Below are 16,362 nucleotides of genomic sequence, written 5' to 3'. Positions count from 1 at the left end.
ATGTCTTCCCTGAGCAAATTCTTAATTCCTTGTTTAAATAAACAAGATCATTTGAAGTTTCTCAAGTACTCCGACTTTGACAAGACTTCTGCAGCTTCATACACTGGGATTTGCCATTTTCTTCCCACCCTTTCCTTTCAATCATAATAGAACTTTTTTCGTTTTAAATGTGTTAAGCAGTATTTCAAAATTGTCATGAACAAATTGGCTTATCTTCTCCCTTGAACGTTACCATAAAAAGTAGACAAATTAAAGATATTTTAATTGCACAGGCTCTACAAAAAAGATGCATATGTAATAATTTGAGATAACGTATCATGCAAGACAGACTTTAAAGGTGGTTTCAGAAGCACTAGAAACAGTACTGTCATAATCTAACTTTATAAATTTTATATGCAAATAAAAATTTAAAAATCAAGTAGACCTGAAAAGATTTACATTAAAAGAAAATCCATATATACTTTCAAATAATAGTATAAAAAAGTAGATCTGCTCTTGAAAAGTGTCCTGGAATCTCTCAGGAGAATTAATGAAATAATCACAGAGCGTGTGCATGTGTGATCAACTAGGAGGAAAGATTTTTATTACAATACTTAACATTACTTTTGTTAGCACATACTTCACTCCACTGGCTTGTTAGCAATTCTGGAAAAAAATAAGATCTCTTGTGAAAGTAAGAACATTGAACAAAACCAAAGTTTGAGAGAACAAACTTAAAAATTCTCTTCCCCCCCCCCCGTTTGTATTTGAAAAAATATCATTTGGATGAAAAATCTTTTACAAACCCTCTTTTCAGGTCACCTTGGATCTTTACAGAATATATGCATTTATATAAGCTAGAAACAACAACAACAAAAGCAATTTAACCCCCCCCACCTCTATGTATACCCGTCTTTCAAGGTATCATGAATATATTAAGCCAAAATTGCAAACAAAAGAATGCTTGGGACCATAAAAATAAAATTACACCCTGCTGCAAATGCCATTTTTCTTGCTCTTGAATACATAACGTTGATTCCCTGGTTTCAATTCAACAAATAAAGATGTGAAATGGCAGTGTATTTCCTGAGGTAACTCCAGGGCTGCATCCCAAACAAGCCTACCATTAACATGCTGCCTCAGACTGTGGCTGTCAGCTTCAAATACCCTCCCCACAGGAACAAACACTCATGGGTGTACAACAAAGGTTCTCAGAAAATCTTACTGAATTGTGATATGAAGAGAAACTGGCAGATTGAATGCATGCATGGCACTCTCCTTATGAAATCTGTTCATATAAAATGAATGAATTTCCTGAGAGAAGAGGAAGAGAGTCTGTTTTAAGCCTGCTGAATAGGTTAATACCACATACAAAAGCAAATGAACAGTCCCCAACATCAGTGTACTTGAAAGAACTTTTGTACAGCCACACTTTGAGTACCAAAACAAACACAATACGAATCATAACACCTCCTTCTTGAGCATAGCACTTTCAAAAGGACAGCAGGTTAATGCAGCACTCTGCAACCCATTTAACTCGTAGGGATTGACTGTCAATTACGCTGTACGCATACATACTGTTGATTCATTATGCAGTTTGTTCTTTCCATTCACTAAGACAGAGAATCCATCTCTGTTGATCCTGTGTGTCCCTTGAACCAAATCGCAGACAAGCGAATACTTCACCAGCATTTAGGACGTGAAGTAATGTGGCAGGAAGCTGGTATATATTTTGACTGACCCTTAGCACAGACTTTACCAGAGCGTTCGCTAGTTAATTATTAAATTCCTGTAAAAATTCTGGTGGATGGCAATCAAAAAAAAATCAATAACAATTCATATGGTGGGAAAAACTGAAAAGCAAAAAAAAAAGAATTGAGATTGATATTGGATTGCAAATCGTACATGATCTGTTGTTAAACCAGAAAGTAAAAAAAAAAAAAAAAAAAAAAAAAAAAAGGAGCAATTCTGTATTTTTAGGAATGACCTTGAAGGCTCTGTCAGAATGGAATCTTGATTTTTCACTCCTGCCTTTCCCTGGCTTGTCAAACACACAGTTTCCTGATTCACTTACACTGAAACTACCCTTCTCAATGTGGGTTTCCACAGAAGTATTTAGCCCAGAAAACTGACTCAGCTTTAACACAAAACCTCACTTGAGCCCAGAAAGCCAGCATGCCCCGGGAGAGAGGGCTTGTGGCTGCAAGCGGAGTGCGAACAGCATCCCAGACAAAGCTGGAAAATTCCAGAGATGTGTTGCACTGAGCACCTCCCACAGCTATGGCCAGACAAAGAAAACTTAATTCAGCAGGAAGCTACAGAGAAATGCTTTAGCTGAATTTTTCTCATCACTAAAGTCAGAAATGCAATCTTTACTTAAATGTTAAGCCACATACATGGGCCATTAGTCAAAATTCCTTTTCTTTTTAATAGTTTTACCAGCTTTGACATTTCCTAACACTGTTATTTTAAGTCTGGTCTGGACAAGAATTCACACTGATCTTTAGGAAAATTATTTTCAAAAGACTACGCTAAAATATCTTCCAGGTATTGCTATCATTTGTCAAAGTTTTACTTAAAAGCAGGTATTAAGATAAATGAAATGGATGAAAAATGGAGTACTTCCAAGAACATAAATGATGGTTAAATTAAGTTTGTGACAAGAGCCAATCCACACATTTTGTCTTCTCAAAGAAATATCATTTGACATTGCAATGAGAAAGGCACTAATATAATATGTAAATCTAAAGCAAGAAACTACAGCAGAAAGCAAATTGAATTGGTCGGAATAGCCAGAAGACAAAGAAATGCAACAAATACTCCTGGCACTGAATTAATGAGATAATGTCAGAAGACGAACATAGCTCAGTTAAAATGACCAGAACTGTAGGGTCAGTCAACAAGTATAAGCAGAGCTTGCGGACAGGTCAAAATGTACAGGGCTCTGAATGTAAAATCTAACTGAACATTGACAAATTTAACAAAACTAGTAGTATTTGCTGAAAAGCCACCTTAAGGCAAACAGCACTTGGAGTGAGGGTAACACCCCACAGCAAAGGTCTGAGGGCATTAGAAAGAGGCTTTGCGATTTCTCGCCATGCTATTTCTCTCCCCCAAGTATTTCAAGGCACTTTTTCTTGTTCTGACTGCAGTTTAAAAATACTGATTGAAATAAACTAGAGTTGTAATAGGAAACTGCAAGTAGCACTTAATATTTCTGAAATATTAAGATACATACTAGGCATTTAAATGACAAAATTCAGCAGGTGTTCAATGGTTCAAGCTTTTTCCCCAAAGTTATCTGAAATTCTCTTGCCTGTGACCTGCTCTGTCCTGTCGTCTTATTTCTTCAGCGTGCGCAACATAGCATTGCACTGTTTAAAACCAAGTGTTTAACCACTTCACCACAGCACATGAATTGAACGCGCCAGGGAAATTTTGCATCATAATCCAAAGCATCTCCATCTTTCAAAACACTGAAGAAAAGGAAGATAATTTCTTTAAACTCTCTCTTACTAGAGGCAGGTTGGGCGTTAGGTGGTTTTGGCAGCTACATAGATTGAGCTGTATAAAATAGCTGCAAGCTGGAAACAATTGGTACTGTGCAATACGGAAACAGGCAAGGACAGTGGACAATACACAGCAAGTATTACTCTAGTTCTGGCTTGTCATTAGACTAACAATACAGCTTAGCTGCAGCATCACTTCATGCTTCTAAATAGGGCAAAGCATTTTCTCAAAAAACCCCCTGTATTAAAAGGATGATACTGAAGTTTAGTATCAAGCTTAACATAAGAGTTATACACTTGTGTTGATATAGGAACTCGTATGAAAAGGGAGAACCTGAGAAGCTTTAATTCTAAACTCTCTTGCCAGAGAAAAATATTTGAAACCTTCAGTTAAAGAAAAACGAGACCAAGTTAAAATAGGGTAGTAAAGTACTATCAAAACAGTAATGAGAAAGGAGTCACTTGATAACATGCATAGCTGAAACCCCATGCTTGAGAAACAGTTCACTGGGAATACACAGAAAGGAGGAAATAGGTAACAGCAATAAGGGGGGAATCCTGGATCAAAAATAAGAACTGCTGCTGGACAGGAGCAATTTGACAGGTTGGTGCAGACCACAGGGCCAAAGTAACATAGCTTAATTAGCTAAAGAAATTGTCCAGGGTTTAATGACCTCAATGAATGTTATACTTCAATAAAACAGTTACCAAAGCTACAGAGAAATCTGTTAAATGCTCCTCTAGAAAATAATTTTATTGTATGTTAGTTCAGTGTAAAACTCCAAATTGGAAAAGCTGAAGTAACAAGTTACTTTTTCAAACATTTTACTCCTAAATGCAAATTTATGGACAGAGGAGTTGACTGTCACAGAAAAGTAAGAGTGCCCCATCTGCGCAGGATAAATTATTAACTTACAGTAAGTATGAACTGACCATAATAGACTTCATCTAAGAAGGGATGATGCAATTCAGCTGATGACATTTGAAATAACAGAGGTAACAAACTGCAGATTAAGCAAAGTTGCCAAATATCAAAGATGTTGAAAAGACAATCAGAAGGATCATAAATACCCCAAGGAAAGCCCCAGGGAGGACAAAAACGGTTTACAAGATGACAGCAGCCTAGCAGATCAGACCAAAAGTCCAGCTCATCCATTAGTCTGCTTCTGGCAGCGGCCCAGAGCGTAAAGGCGTAAACAGCAACACTTTCTCCAAACCCTCTCCTGATCTCCAGCAATTTGCAGCTTAGAGGCTTCCTGTAACAGAATGGCATCTTTGTGCTTGGTAGTCTAGCATGGAATTTTCCTTCATAAATTTATCCAATTACCTTTTGAACCGATTTACAATTTCGTATCCACAACATCCTGTGGAAGGACATTCCACAGCTTAACAGCTTTGTCTGAAGTACCTTTGTGCATTTGTTTTGAGCTGCCAGGTTCTTGTTGGGGGGAAAAAATAAAAAAAGAACACAGATAAGAAACTTGTTCCTTTGTGTCACCTCTATTTACTTTTTCCTGTGCCGTTATGATTTGTGATTTCTTTTACAGGCCTCCCTCAACCTATCTTCCAGTTCGAAGTGTCCTGATGTATGTAATCATTCTGAGTGGATGCTGCTCCATACCTCCAACTCTCTGCCCTGCATTCCTCTTTTGCATTCTTTTCAAGTTAGACTGCATGTCATATTCAGATGCTTTTGAGAAGAGGGTGAAAGAATTCTAGAGTAGTGAGAACAGAGAGGCATGTTTAAAGGTAAGGAAAATTTTTCAGGGGAAAAACACATAGAAAATAAATGAAGGTTCACTGTGATGCTACATATTTGCAAGCAACAGAACTGTTCAAGCATTATTAAAAGAAGATTTAAAATAGGGAAAAAACCTTTAAGATTTGTAGTAGAAATCAAATTATTTTTCTGTGCCTTCACGCTTTACAGAGCTGAAATAATTTGTGCGTGCTCTGTTTCCCCCTCAAATGAGCACTTCACTGCATTTTGTAACTTTCTACCCCATCTATAAAGAGACAGCCATGCTAGAGGCAGCACACTAATGAGACTTTGTATTCTAGTTGTATATATATTTAGCAAGGAAAGAAAAGAAATAACGGCAGTGAAACAGATTGCAAATAAATGGACAGTGGGTGGTGGTAAAAGAGGGTGAAGAATGATTACTAGTAATCTTATACTTTTTAAGTTGTAAGTGTAATACCTGGAACTTACTATTATTTTCCAGTATTAAAAGCCAACTGGGATGTTTATTATTCACTTCCAAAAGCGCAAACTATTCACAAAACATTTGAGAATGCATTTTGATCTAGTACACTGGTCAGCCTCCGAAAAAAGGCTCCCCTCAGACTTGGGATGCCCGCAGGTCACTATTGCCCGCACTGGAACGCTATGGAGCAACCTGTTACAGGCAAAGTTGCTGTTCTCGGCTTACTACTACCTGATTGTACGCTAGTGGGACAGTGGGAAACAGCTTGTTGCAACTGTTCTTTACTAAAGGCGTATTTAATGAATTCCAGCTGAGGTTAGGTAAGGTCACTACAAGTACAGTTCCCCTGGGGTAAACATCTTGTATTAAGAAAATGCTTCAAAATATACCCACGGCAGGCTCCGCACACACGCATTCAGAGTTTTCCTCTCTTTTGTAAGCTTCTACACAAGGTCAAGTGTGAGGCTTGGTAGTTCTAGAGATTGATATTGTTCGTTTGCTGCTACAAAATGTATTCTATTAACGTTTTTGAGAAACTGCCCACTTCTAACCTCCAGTATCGCAAATACTGAAGAGTCTATTAAAAAAAGAAAAAGAAAAAGAAAAAAGAAAAATCCTACAGAAGACACACACAAAATGTATTCCACACAGAAATTTTAGGGTATATTTCTTCAGATCAAAAATGTGCTCATAAATACTGTAAGCTGCATTAAAAATATTCGTTTCCATTATTTAATAAAAACTACCTGCAGGTGTCATTCATGAGAATATTTTAATTTTTGTAGTCTGCCCAAGCAATCTCAACTTTTTGTTGTTATTAAGTTGCAGCAAGTATATTTCAGATTTTCCCAAGAGTAAGATAGAGGAGAAGAAAAAAAAAAAAAAAAGATTTTCCAGTGCTACCATATCACACCCAAGCTTTCCTGTTTAGGAATTCAATTTATAATTGAATTTTGGTGGCTGTAAAATTTTTGCCATCTTCATAAAAGCCCTCTAATTTGGCAGAGTTATGAGGGTTTGGGAAAAAAAAACCCAACCATTTTTGCATTTTCAGTAGACTTTATAAAGTGTTGATAAAAACCAATATTTACTAAACACATTTCAGGACTCTGGGAACTAAGGAAGGGGTATTTGCCCTAGAACAAAGCAGGGCAAGACTGGAAGAAACACTAGGTTTTCCACATATGACTGTACTTGAAAATATGCACATAAATGGGAGAAAACCCACTGATATTTGCACACTACATAACACTTCCAATATTTTAAAACTTTTCAGCATATGATTTCATAAATGTTATACTGCTACGAACAGCTACAGTACATTAGCAGTCTGTGGAAATAAAATGAGTGTACTATGCTGGTGCTTCGCAACGTTTGCAGTGGGGAATTCTTCACATCTCTCTGCTGCCCACTCTACATAAATACATCGAAGTCTGAGCTGCTGCTCTGCCACAATTTTCCCACTATAACCTGCTGCTATTATTCTCTCAAACCCCATCTGCAGGTCATTTTTCTAACAAATGAGCTGGTTAAAATTCCTTCTCCTTTTTTCTTTTAAACCTAGGGGAATTTAAAATAGTCCAGCTCTAACCAACAGGAATTCATTTTAACCATTTATTTAAAATACCAACAGTTTTGTATTGCTGCAGCTTAACAGCTCTGATTGGTTTCATCCAGTCTCCCTTCACTTCATCTTTTTCAGATACATACATTAGCTTGCTGGGTGCTGAGAAATATGGCTGAAAGAGTCATTTCCACTATTTCCTTTTAGGCTCAGACCTGTTTCCACACAGAATTTTGAGCATTACACAAAATTTATATAGACAGGAAAGCATGTACCATTGTGAAAATAGCTACTTAACAAGTAAAAATATTTAGAAATGTATACTAAGGTAACCATAAATCCTCTTTCCCTTTGTAATTTAAGAAATTTGGAGGTGATTTTCCTTATGTAAGGAAAGAAAACTGATTGTTCTCCCATCTTTGAGGAAGACAGTACTTAAGAGTTAAAAATTTGTGTATGCATATTGAACTGAAGTTCTTTTTCCTCTACAAGATATCACTCTGAATAAAAGCATGATACTTGTCAGCATTTTCCTCCCTCCATACCAGAGGGCCGAGAGGGAGCTTGACCTGGATAGGATTGTTTCCTAAACTTTATTTTTAAAATGATCTAAACAGACCACTTGGTTTCATGCAGACTGACTAATTTCACACAGACTGCCGCATATACTCCAACTTCGCGTTTAAAAAGAACCTGTTTAATATATTTTCGCTGACTACAGTTTGAGAACCTCTCTTGTAGGAAACCAACAGAACAAAAAACAATGGAAAATTGTTGGCTGTAACAGGGCTTGCAAGTAATGAAGTTTAATATAGCTTACATCTATGTGTTACAGAAGAAAGGCAGAAGACAGAAGCCACGATAGCTAATGCTATCACAACATGCTCCCCAGAAAAATACAACCTTAGCAGCACAGTGACAAACCTACCTAACCAGAAGTATCAGGTGTCTGTACTTCATCACACTTACTTGTGAGTTTCCAAAGTTATACTTAAACTAAAGGTTCATGCTTCACAGTAAAAATCAATTGCAAAAAGTATCAAGTACATGCATTAGGGTCCTTCCTCCTTTTAGCAAAAAGTCCTTCAGCTATTGTTTTATAAGCTAAAGGGAAAGTATTTTTTCCTCTTTGAATTATGAACTATGCACTAGCTTACAGTTGTGTTTCAGCTTGGCTATGCACCGTGTACTTTTTAGGTAAAAACTGACAAGGAAGAACAAGGGGGAGGAAGACACAAATTGGAATTATATTCTGATCATTTGAAATCAGAGCAGGAGCTCTTGGGGTAAGATCTGCGCCCTAATAACCTGGCTGTAAGCAAGGAGAGGCAGATGCATGGAGACCACTCCTGCAGCACGGAACAGCAAAAGATGCCAAACAACGGAGAAAGCTGTCGTGAATATTCTCTCATTTATTTTATAGAGATCTTAAACCTGAACCGGTTTCCTGATCTGGTTTACCACATGGCCAGAGCATCATCTGCTGTGCAGCAGTTTGGGCACAGGTCATTAAAGCCAACAGTGCCCTGAAAGAGCTGTGCGCCAAACAGCCCCTGCCACCCGGACAGGGGGAGCATGCTATCTAACCTCCCTCCTTCCAGAGGACAGACCTGTAACTCCGAAGCTGTCTTGCTCTCACTTCACAGCAGATGACAGTACCTATGAGGAGACTTCTTCCTCTCTTATACTAAAGCAGCCTACTGAACAGTGAATTGAATTATCTGACATGCAGAATGATGGTAAAAGAAACACTCTGTAATAACTACTTCTTCCTCTATCCAGTTATTCAACAAAAACTCAAATTGAGCATCCTTGTTTCGGGTTTCACTGGTTATCTGGACTTCATAGAGTTTGCCAACATAACAGTGTACATCTTGGCTTGCTGTCTCACTTCAGAAAAGTTGACTGCAACCTTAATTGGGTTCCTCCTTAGTGTAATATACTCTCTAATAACTTTTTCCTAATTCTTACTATTAATTATCATATAAAAATCACTTAATTCCAGTGGAATTTAGGACTGCTAACAGAATCATAAGCTTTCAGTATTATAGGTGACACAGCACAGAAGACAGCCTTTGCAACAAAAGGTCTATAGTTAGATACCTTACACATACACAGCGTTAATGGTATAAGCAATGCTCCTTCTCTGCGTTACCTGTATCATTAAGAGTGAAGTTACACAACGCTGTCGTTACAGATGAAAGACGAGGATTCACTCCTTTCCCTGCCTTTGCTGTCAGCCATGCAGCTCCTCTTCCTCTTCTGTACCCATCAACTCACTAGCACAGCAGAAAACTATCTACTTTTGCCAGGTTCACGTTCTGCCGAGTTAGTGAGTTAAATCAGCTGACAAAGATCTGAGGTGGTAGCACCAATGTGGGTGGGGAGGAAGGGGAAGGGCAGAGTGCTCAGGAACTTCCTCAGCAGCAGCAAGCTGCTAGATTGGATTATGTCCTTACAGATAACTTTGCTTTGAGAATACTTTCTGAATTGCTGTATCTGAAAAATAAGTGGAAAAACTGATAGTGAATACTTGATCCATAAGGAATCCTTCTCCTCCTCATTTGCCCTGATAGACCCAAAGCTGAGTCAAGGGAGCAGTGTGCTCATAAATACGAACATTGAAAACCTGCTGGTATGGTTCAGCTGGCTGACCCCAGTATACATGGGCTGCACAAAGTTCAGCCAGTGACTGACACACCTGCATTTCAAGTATCAACTTCTACAGTGTTCCTGAAAGAGGCTGCAACCTGCAAACCTACTGGCTTACAGAAATTGCATTGGAAAACCTTGTTGCAGTAAAGTAAACTTCAGCAATCAAGTAGTTTGCCTAAGCCGCATCAGCATCGCTCATATGGGTATGTTTTATTTACTCAAGAACACTTTATTGATTTAATTTAACTTATTAAGGAACTGACCAGGGCTAAATCAACACAAGGACTTGAAACAAACACAAGAATATGCACTAGTAAGTGGCAATCATTTTTAATTAAACCTTCTCATGGTTTGGTTTGCTTTTTTTTCCCCCTGAATTTACAGATCACTTATTTTTAGGCAAAACCTTAATTTTTAGGCTGTGGCTCCATTATAATTTTTTGCAGCAGAAGAGCAAACTTAAACAACTCCTACCTTTTCTCCCCCAGCTGTTTGTTCCTATGCCAGCCTAACCACACAAGACAACATTGCTTTATGCTGGCAGTTGGTCTTTTTTGGCAGGGTTTTCCTTCTCCAGTTGAATCACTTCCCTGATTCGGTTCACCACACGGCTGCGCACACACATGTGCTGGCACAACACAGGAGGCAGCGCAGAAGTGGAAATGAATGACCAGGAAAGGATGGGAAGTCGGGCTTTACTGGGCTGCAGTGCCACCATAGATGTAATCCTAGCTTTAAGTTGCTTTCTGTTCTCCACACAAGATAAGCTAAAGAAACATTAAGAGATGGGAAAGAGTGACATAAACCTGAAAACGAGGGAGGGATATGGCAATGATGAGTAGGGAGCAGACTGAGTGAAAGTATTTAAATGGTTAAATATTGAGATGATAGCTTTTAAAGACTCCACAAGTCACAAAAATTCTATGTTCCAGAGAACATTTAAACACATTTCACTTTGCCAATGCAGATATACTATTTGATATCAAAGTCTTTAGAACAGTGCCATGTAAAGTTGTCCAAACTAATGATTTACTACTCAATGCAGAGAAACATTTCTAGATTTTGTTGAATTCCAAGTTTGGCTACATTATCCTCTCAAACGTATAAAGAGAAAAATCTCTTTTGTGAATAATGCCATTCCTGAACTCAGAAAATTCATGAAAAGAAATATCAATTTGGTTAAACACCAGAGTTTAAGAAAATGTCTTAATTTAGACTAAGAGGTGTTTTTAGAAGAGGATGGGGATGGGTGTGGAATTCAGTATTTTGTTTCTGAAGACAATACGCTTTGGTGTTTGCAAGTATGCTCTCAAGGATGCCAAACTGCCTGCTTGATGAGTTACAGAAGAGCTAAGCAACATCCTGGCAGTTGTTACAGCAAGCAACGAACTTGTCATCTGATGCCATTACACACCAGCAGGCATCAAGTCCCATGAATGGAAGGTTTTTCCAAGTTTCCAACGACTGCTGCAGTCCACCGGGCAGGATGACGGGGACAGCTAGCTGCCTGGAAGCCAAGCTGTAAGAAAACCCTTCCCAATCCTCAAAAGCCAGTTCAGAAGGTCAAGTTGGCTCGGAAGACTAACACTTCCATAGATCCAGAGCTTTGCATGCTGATAGATAACAGACATGAGTTACTGGAGGCTTAGGAAATGATCTAGCAATACATATAGGCAGAAATCCTTTACAGTCTCATCTGAAGTTCAACGTTAAAATTACTCTGAGACATCCTGACATCATCAAAATCTTGTAGAAGCTTTGCAGAAGACTTCTGAGCTTCTCAATGATAAATATGGTTGACAAGGAAAACCAGAGAAAGACCAACCTCACATCTATTAGATATTTACTGCCACTTTGCTGCTTCTAAGCAGTATTTGTTTTCCTATGATTCTGTCACTAAATGTCAAAGCAGTCAAGACAAGCAATTGCAAAAATAAAGATTTAACTCCATTTTACAGTAAGTATTATTGCGCTATGGTAACTAAGAACGCTCATGTTTCAAACTGAAATAAAAAGGTCAGGATATACTTCAACAGTCAGCTAAAAAGCAGTTTGTTTCTCCAGATTCTAATTTTATTCTAACTGTAGCTGTGTCAGAGTTATGACTGATTCCACATACTTTTTTTTTTTTTTTAATCATTACACTCAGTTAAACCATCTGCAATTTCAGTGACCTCTGAACAGACCATTTACAATCCTCACTGTTTTAACCTGGCAGTTCCCTCTAGCCAGCACAGGTGGACTGCAAGTCCTGTACCCCAGCCAATGTTCTATTACAATTACTTCACTTTTTATTTGACATTTAATACAAATGCCTTGATACATTGTATCCTCCTCCCTTTCCTTTATCCGTCACTACATTGTGAATTTCCAAAGTAATATACACTTTTTTGTGTTTTGTGATGTGCCTAGCGTGTCACAGATGTTATGAGAAGTAAACAACAACATATAAAAACAATAAACATTTAACAAACATCAGCATTTAATTTAGCACATCATCTAAGCTATGTTGTTCAAAAAAGTGGTCATAAACTACAGAGTTTTATGACTAAACTGGTTCTTTTATTCCGACAAACTGCAAGTACAATGGACATAGTAGCTGATTACATGCTGGAAGCTACAGTTATTCTGTTAACTAATCCACAGGATTTCAGGAGTTCTAAGCATACAGTGGTGGAAGGTCCCATGCTTATGACTCATGCTACAGTTTTGCTCTCCTATTGTTTTGCAAATTCTCTGCTTAATCTAAAATCCATTTCAACTAGAAACTTCCAGGCTCAGCGGAAACTTGAAGATAATATATTCCAAATGAGTGATGTTTCAAAAGGGTGTGTATCTACAACATCTTAAATCAATCTAAATCTGAGCAGCACAGCCCTACCCTTGTCACTGGCTTCTGAGCTTCTGCCCCTTCCTGTGTACGTACCCGGATGCCCACATAATCCCACGGTGAGCCAGTTCAAGGAGCTGATTAAGCTGGAAACCGTGCGAGTGCCACCACGAGGAGCCAGAGGGAGTGGGCACGTGGTAGTGGGGTGGGAGTGATACAGGACATGTCACACGATAAGGCTGTGGCAATCCAGATTTAGATAGGCTTAAGTGGAGATATACCACCAAGAGTCATTAATTATCCTGAACAAGCTATGTCTTAAAGGAAATGGGCATTCTGAGGTTTGGGTTTCATTTTAAGGTATTGATTTATTTTCGTAAAACATTTTAAATCTGTACATTAGCAGAAAAGTTATCCTACATATACTAGTAAGATATTCTCTTAATGGGACACATAATAATGAAATTTTGTCTCAATAGATCTTTAAGAGCAAACTCAAACTTCAAGGATTATGAGTTCAGTCAGAATAATGCCTGCTTTCTCTGCCTTATGGCTGGCAATAATGCTTTGAAACTGGTTTTGATAATATCTAGGATACTACAGTAGCCATGCTGAAATCTAGGAGTCTTCTGCTTCATTGCTTTAGCTTTGCTTAACAGCCCATTTTTGTGTGGTAAAACAGTGATAGAAGCTACAATATATTGATGAAGATATGCTAAATAAAATTGTACTGCTCTTACAGGAATATGCTTCAGATTATATTAGAGTTATAATAAAAATCTCATGAGTCTCTAAGAACAGCAAGAGGGGTGCAAGACAAGATTCAATCTACTTCCCAGTGATAACTTTTCATGCTGGGTACCCCACGGCATGAGTCCAAACACACACATCTTCAGAAATAAATGCACAAAATGGCAAATTTTTTAACATCACCTTTCCCTGCCAAGTATTTCTATCAGCCTACCACCCTTTTTCAGACAGGGAAATTCCCACGAAGTCATCAATAATAAATACATTCAGCTATCAGTTCACCTACTAATGAGTAGCTTTTAGCATACAGGACCTATTCAGAGAAATCAGGTCTGGAAGATGAGAGCATAGTCCTTAATAATTTACAAGGCTCATTAATCTTATCCCAAAAGACAAACAAACAGAATTTGATATCTACTCAGATTTCCAAACCAAATCAAGATACAGCATTTCAGAAGCCATTAGGATCCATCAGTCAATAAATATTCTCGAAATGTTCTTCTGTGGAATAACTTGTCAGCTGAAGAATTATCCATCTTAAAAAGCCCATATTATTAGAGACAAACTATCAGGAACCTTAAGAAACTTGCACTGTTAAAAATTAGATCAAAAAGGGTTGAAAATTTTTCAATATGGCAGATGCTAAAGATCTTTAAAATTTGCTATTTTAAGTAGACAATACGTAGGTCTAGTCTGGTTGTGCATAGAATAAAATACCAGTACTCTCCAAATGTTAAGTATGCCCAGAGACAGAATTCACATTCAACATCAAATACTCACTTTGACAGTACAATATAGAGAACTAGGAGAGGGGGAAAGATAGCCTGTAGACTCATCTTGGGACTAAACACCCAAGTTCTGTACTTGACCATACCGGTGATCCATATTCCCACCAGGTATTAGTTACAAAGGGCAACACGGTAAGAGTATCTGGAAAAGAAGAACTATTAGGCAATAGCTAGGTCTACTTGTTATGGCCAGAACTGCAGCGTATGTCTAAAACCCAACAAAACCAACCCTAATACAAGTTGCTTAGTTTTCTTGGTGTCTCCTGCTATGAATATATGCCTTCTGTAAAACTGCTTTTCACTCTGCGCAAACACTCACTAGTAATGAGAGTTTGCCTACAGAGAAAAGTTATCTAGTTAGATCTCTACTTGTATCTGATCCCATACTTGTTTATGATATTCTTCTGTTTTGAAGTCCTCCTAAATGAGATAATCTAAATGCTAGAGTAGCTGGCTGGAACACCCAGTCATACTCTGTGGGAAAGGAGGGAGGTCCTGTGTTCTTCCACTAGCTTTGTTAAGCAGGCGTAGGAACAGGAGCTAGGGAGCTCTAGGTGCTCCACCTCGTTTCTCGCTCCATTTAGATTAATCATATGCTCCTAATTCCATGGGTCTTGGATGGGGATTTTTTCCAGCCGTTGTATATGAACTATTGTACCTTCCCTTCCTTATCTACATAACTAGTGAAGTCTCCCTTCCACCTGCAAAATCAATGGACAGAATTACTATATGATACAGGATAAAAATGCTTAAAACAGAGATGTGCCTTAGAGCCCATGCCTGTTATATTCCTACCAAAAGCAGGGCACAGAACACCATTTTACTGTAGATCATTCTGAAATGGTAGTAATTAAGGAACATGCTATTTCCTTAATTGCAATTTCCTTCTTATAAATACCCCTTTACTCACATCAGTTTATATTACCAGCAGTGAACCACAGCACTACACTGCCTTTTCAAACCTAAATGTGTATGACACTTGTTCTTTCTTGAAGTTCTCTTTTACTACACTAACGTTTACCTTCCACTTAAGGCTTTTAAACAGCATGTCATAACATAAGCAGTGTTCAACTGATCAGGCTATTTGATAACATTTTGGGGCTACAAGGAGAAAAAATGTCACTTAAAAATTATAAAACAGAAGAAACATGAAATAAAACAAGGAAGGCATAACTATAAATTCTTTAAAATAGTCAGTACTGATACAGATTATCAAAAGAATAATGGTTATCTTCCTGTAAACAGAGGTTTTGTATTGCATATTCTTTTGAAACAGGACACAGATTAATGAATAGGTAGTACCTTTTCAAATTTTCTTTTGCAACTAGAGTGTATCCACTTAAACCTAATTAAACTCAGACCAACTAATTCCAGGCACTTAAGAAAAACATCTTAGAAGAAACGTGATCTGATGGGGCAAAATGATTATTTCAGTGCATGATCTGGGACACGCTGAAGATTAAATATTAGCGGCATATGTTCATGGAAGGAAAATAAAAAGATGTCCTGTTAAGAAATACAGTTTTTCCTTCTGGCTTGTATGAGGTTACATCAAGTTCATTATGTATAAAACCTTAAATGCTTCAAAATAAAAATTTGTATATATTAATTTGTCAGTCCAACACAACTGAATGTCTCAGCCTATAAATATCACTCCCTGACCCACACAATTCTGGCTAATTAAACATTATTCCTATTTTTAAAAAGTTACTAACCTCCATTCCTCATTGTCTTTAAACTAGCAGCTACACTTAAATTTGTTCATCCAAAACGTTGCTTTTTAAATGCCCCCTGTCCCCTTATAGCTCTGGATGATTTGCAGTGTCTGAGACTCACGGCAACTGGAAGCCAGTCTCCTAACAGTACTTCCTACTGCTTAGCTGGGATAGTCACCCTGTTACTCCTCACGGATAGATGAACATACAAAATCAGGGTGTACAGTGGATGAAGTATAAATACTGTAAGAAAAGCAAGTATTGCCAGATTAACAAACCTTGGTTTTGTGAACACTAAGAAATCTTTAAGGTTACTTTTAATCAAAAGTAGTACACTGAAAACAGTAACTAGTGGAATTTATCTG

At 37.8% G+C, this 16,362-nt stretch overlaps 1 protein-coding gene across 3 annotated transcripts in view; it reads right to left on the bottom strand.

The window, feature by feature from the left end:
* PEAK1 (pseudopodium enriched atypical kinase 1) overlaps positions 1-16,362 on the bottom strand; it is a 125,160-nt gene that overhangs the window by 78,288 nt on the left and 30,510 nt on the right. Inside the window, exon 1 of one of the 3 annotated variants that reach the window (XM_050902951.1) lies at positions 9,415-9,486. The exons of the other annotated variants lie outside the window; for them this stretch is intronic. The gene's annotated coding sequence lies outside the window, so the exon portion shown is untranslated. Of the gene's footprint in view, positions 1-9,414; positions 9,487-16,362 lie in introns of those variants that run through there. 3 annotated transcript variants of the gene reach the window in all.

The sequence above is a fragment of the Gymnogyps californianus genome, chromosome 11 (genome assembly GCF_018139145.2).
Source record: "Gymnogyps californianus isolate 813 chromosome 11, ASM1813914v2, whole genome shotgun sequence".
Lineage (NCBI taxonomy): Eukaryota > Metazoa > Chordata > Aves > Accipitriformes > Cathartidae > Gymnogyps > Gymnogyps californianus.
The sequence above is the reverse complement of the archived record's forward strand: the minus strand, read 5'-3'. Positions and strand labels throughout refer to the sequence as shown.